The 4708-nt window shown below is 34.0% G+C and overlaps 1 pseudogene; it reads left to right on the top strand.

Moving 5' to 3' along the window:
- The first annotated feature begins 1302 nt into the window (after positions 1-1302).
- LOC145260073 (U2 spliceosomal RNA) lies at positions 1303-1436 on the top strand (annotated as a pseudogene).
- The last annotated feature ends 3272 nt before the right edge of the window (positions 1437-4708 follow it).

Here is a 4708-nt window from a genome sequence, read left to right as displayed (position 1 = left end):
TGTTGAATATATACGGTGAGAATTGTACTTACTCTCTCTCTCTCTCTCTCTCACGCACACATTCTCACTTTTATGGATATAATAGATAGATTATGCTGGATATATTTCCATATGTCTGAATACCCTATATACAAATGGTCAAATCTGTAGATAACAAATTTATTGAATAGATAGGTTGAGAATTGTTCTCTCTCTCTCTCTCTCGCAACCTTACACACACAACCACACGCAAACATTCTGACTTTTATAGATATAATAGATCGATTATGCTAGATATATTTCCATATGTCTGAATACCCAATATACAAATTTTCAAATCTGTAGGTAAAAAATTTGTTGAATATATAGGTTGAGAATTGTTCTCTCTCTCTCACACACTCACATTCTCACTTTTATAGATATAATGTATAGATTATGCTAGATATATTTCTATATGTCTGAATACCCTATATACAAAGTTTAAAATCCGTAGATAAAAATACGTTGAGTATATAGGTTGAGAATTGTTCTCTCTCTCTCTTACGCACACACACACACACACACACACATTTTCACTTTTATAGATATAATAGATAGATTATGCTAGATATATTTCCATATGTCTGAATACCCTATATACAAATTTTCAAATCTGTAGATAAAAAATGTATTGAATATATAGGTTGAGAATTGTTGTCTCTCTCTCTCTCTCTCTCTCTCTCTCTGGCTACCTCACACACACACACATTTTCACTTTTATAGATATAATAGATAGATTATGCTAGATATATTTCCATATGTCTGAATACCCTATATACAAACTTTCAAATCTGTAGATAAAAAATTTGTTGAGTATATAGGTTGAGAATTGTTCTCTCTCTCTCACACGAAACTGTGCGCTCGGCTTCTTCCCCCCCTTCCCACCCCAAATGCTTGGGAAACTGTGCACTGTTTTTGTTGGTTTTCAAGCTGCCTCTTCCCCCCTCCCACACACACACAGTTTAACAGTAGTAGGAGGTCAAGAGAAAGAGGGTGAGAGAGAGAGAAGAGTAAGTTGGTGAGAGAGAGAGAAAAGAGAAAGAGGGTGTTGGTTTTATATTTTTATTATCGTCTAATATTTTGAAAGCTGAATTTCTAATAAAATGTGCATCTATAGGAGATAATGCCTGGGAATGTGTTCCCCCCCCACAGTTTAACAGTGGTGTGACGTCAAGAGAAAGAGGGTGAGAGAGAGGGAAGAGTAAGTGGGTGAGAGAGAGAAAGAGAGAGAAAAAAAAAGAAAGACGGTGTTGGTTTTGTGAAAAAAGTTGTTATTTACAATTGTTCGCATTCTTGGCCTTTTGGTCAAGATCAAAGTGTAGTATCTGTTCTTCAGATGCTGCACTTCTATTTCTTGTTCTCTTTCGGTGGAGGAGAAATCCTCCACGACTGAGACAATTTTTATTTTTGTACCTTTTCTCCACGTTAAAAAACGACCCTGGTGTCTAACTCTGTCCCGTGGGGAGGCATAGTAAATAGGTACAATTGTTCGCCATTAGTGGATGTTGACGTCACGTCACGTGACATGACTAAGCGTTTTTTTTTTTTAGTATGAATAACATTTTTTGTTTTAATTATAAAGTCTACACTTAATTTTATAGAAAATGATGTATATATAATAGAAAAAAAAAATTACTGGTTTTGTTGGATTCAAGTGGATCCCCCCCCCTCCAGTTTAAGAGATAGCAGGTCACGTGGTAATATACAAAATGGCTAGCGTAAATATAAAGATCGGTTTTTTTATCGACGAATATTTTGAAAGCTGAATTTTTTTTTATTCCTGTATATTTTTTCCTGATATTTTTCGTTAAAACTCTTGTATAAATACTATTTTTAACCAGTTAAATACGTTGGAGACATTGTCATGGAGTTTAATAATCTCTAGAACAAAGCAGAAGAGAAATTACAAAAGTATCGGTAAAACAAAGTGTTTGTTTACATTTGTTCGCCATTACTGGATGTTGACGTCACGTCACGTGACATGACTAAGCGTTTTTGGATTATGTAATATTAACATTAAAATGACAGGTTTTTTTGGGGGCCCCCCTAGGAGAGAAATGATCAGTTCACCCCCTTTTAATGGTCCGTTTGGTGTGGAATTTCGATATTTGTCATGCGGGTGATCAAGGTTCAATATGATACATAATTTGTCAACTTTGGTTGTGTCTGTCAAAAGTTTGAGCTGACGTCACGTCACGTGACACGTATTGAATAACGTTAAAATGACAGGTTTTTTTGGGGGCCCCCCTAGGAGAAAAACGATCAGTTGACCCCTTTCTACTGGTCCGTTTGACGTGAAATTTCGATATTTGTCATCCGGGTGATCAAGGTGCAATATGATACCAAATTTGTCAACTCTGGTTCCGTCTTTCAAAAGTTTTAGCGTTACAAACAAACATACATACATACATACATACATACATACATACACACCGATTTTTGCCTTTTATATATATAGATTAACGGTTATATCACCTAACTCCTTTTTAGAACGTTATGCATCTCCATTTTCCGTTTCTGAAATGGAACAGACCTACATTTCATTACAACGAAAATCTATTTTAAAATATTTATGCTGGTATTTTGTTTTGTTAATTTCATTACACTAGCAGAACTATCTCAATAAAGACGAAGCGCTGATGAACACCTAGCTAGGTTTGTTCTTTTATAATTTCTCCTCCCTCTTTCTCTCTCCCCCTCTCTCTATAATATATATGTATATATATATATATGTATATATATATATATAGTGAGTTATGAAAAGGTATGCATGCCTATTATATTGCCATATATATGTTCATGACTTACTAATAAGCTCTAATTATGAATTGAGCACTATAGACATAAATACCGAAAATTTACGAATAACATTATACCTTTTTATATTAATTTATATGATTAAATGAAATGGTAATACAGATATATATATATATATGTGTGTGTGTGTGTGTGTGTGTGTGTGTGTGTTGGGTGTATAGTGTGTGTGTATGTTTGTATGTGTGTGCGTTTTAGCAATTTAGAAAAAGGAGTCCAATGTGCATGTACGTTTTAGACCAACTGTAAATATATCAGGTATATAAGCTCGTATAATTGTTACTGGGTGCATCCCATAAGTTATATCTGCACATTTTATGGTGCAATATTACCAACTACGTTTTATGACGTTTAGATGGCAAATGAGTTTGCAAAAGAACATATACAAGTAGTTTACGATAATTACATTACAATCCATCCTAGCTATTTCTCAGGTGACATGCTGCGGCAAGATGACCGGACCTCAATTTAACGGCCGGTCTAACGAAAGGGTTCCTTTACTAAATGGAATGCCACGAACTTAACTGAGCAGCTTTATTACTCCAATCTGGATATACAGGAAGTACAGTTAGCTTTATAAAAATGCATACGGGGGAGCTAGATATAAACTATCTGTAACAGATTAAAATACAGATAACTGCTGTTTTATTGTAATTAAATAGTTCTGAAAGACATTTTATACATTTAAGATGGTCTTCCTACACGAAGACAATTCATCCTTACTCACCTATATATAATAATCTATCTTATAGGACTTCGTTTTGCCTCTTTAATTCAACATCGTTTTTGCATGTTTTACCAGGCGCACATTACACGACTTAAAACAGGGGAGAACAAAAAACTGTAACACTGTGTCGATAATACATTGGATTTTGCACACGGCTGTATTGATAGAATACATAAGACCAGCTTTCTCTATCTGCTTGCAACAATGCATGTGTCTGCCTGTTGGTAAAATGCCTGTGATTTAGTCAGCAAACGTCCTATGTAGACTGTAACTTGATTTACTCTACGAATAGTAATTTCAGATGTAATCTTGATTTCATTACCGATTTCCATCCGTCTGTAAAAGTGGTTCTTTGTCGAAAAAGTCTGGTCCCAGTTAGCGATTTAACGGCCTATCGTTTAAAAGAAAATAACCACACAAATATATGTTATCTTTATATGTGGCTTATCTAAATCTGCCAACTTTCCTACTTCGAATTCGTGCTTTTATCCATCGATTAATGATATTATTAGCAAACTATTTATTGTATTATTCAGAGAAGATTAGATCCGCTTAATATAAATGAAAGAACTGCAAAGTTGAATAGCTTATACACACACTGACACAGACACACATCCACACAGCCACAAACACACACACACACATACACACACACACATATATATATATAGCACTCTCTTCATGTTTTTACTAATTACCAGTTTTACCATATATATATATATATATATATATATATATATATATGGTAAAACTGGTAATTAGTAAAAACACGAAGAGAGTGCTCAATACTATTGCAGAACAAATATATGTTTAATTTTTTTATTACCGCTTTATCTATTTGGTTACATATGTTTAAGATGTTGGACCGTGTTTACGATCAAACAGCCTCGTCAGACGTTACAGATGTTTGACCGTGTTTAAGATCTAACAACCTCGTCAGCCCTTACAGGTCTCTTATAGGTCTCTGTAAGGTCTGACGAGGCTGTTAGATCGTAAACACGGTCCACCATCCGAAACATCTGTAACCAAACAGAAAAAAACGGTAATAAAAAATAAAACATATATATATATATACATGTATATATATATGTACATGTATATATATATATATATATATATATATATATATATATGTATACTCAAAGATGC

This window comes from Euprymna scolopes, chromosome 35, assembly GCF_053919585.1.
Source record: "Euprymna scolopes isolate OS-2025 chromosome 35, ASM5391958v1, whole genome shotgun sequence".
Lineage (NCBI taxonomy): Eukaryota > Metazoa > Mollusca > Cephalopoda > Sepiida > Sepiolidae > Euprymna > Euprymna scolopes.
Note: the sequence above shows the minus strand (reverse complement) of the source record. Positions and strands in the feature narration are given on the sequence as shown.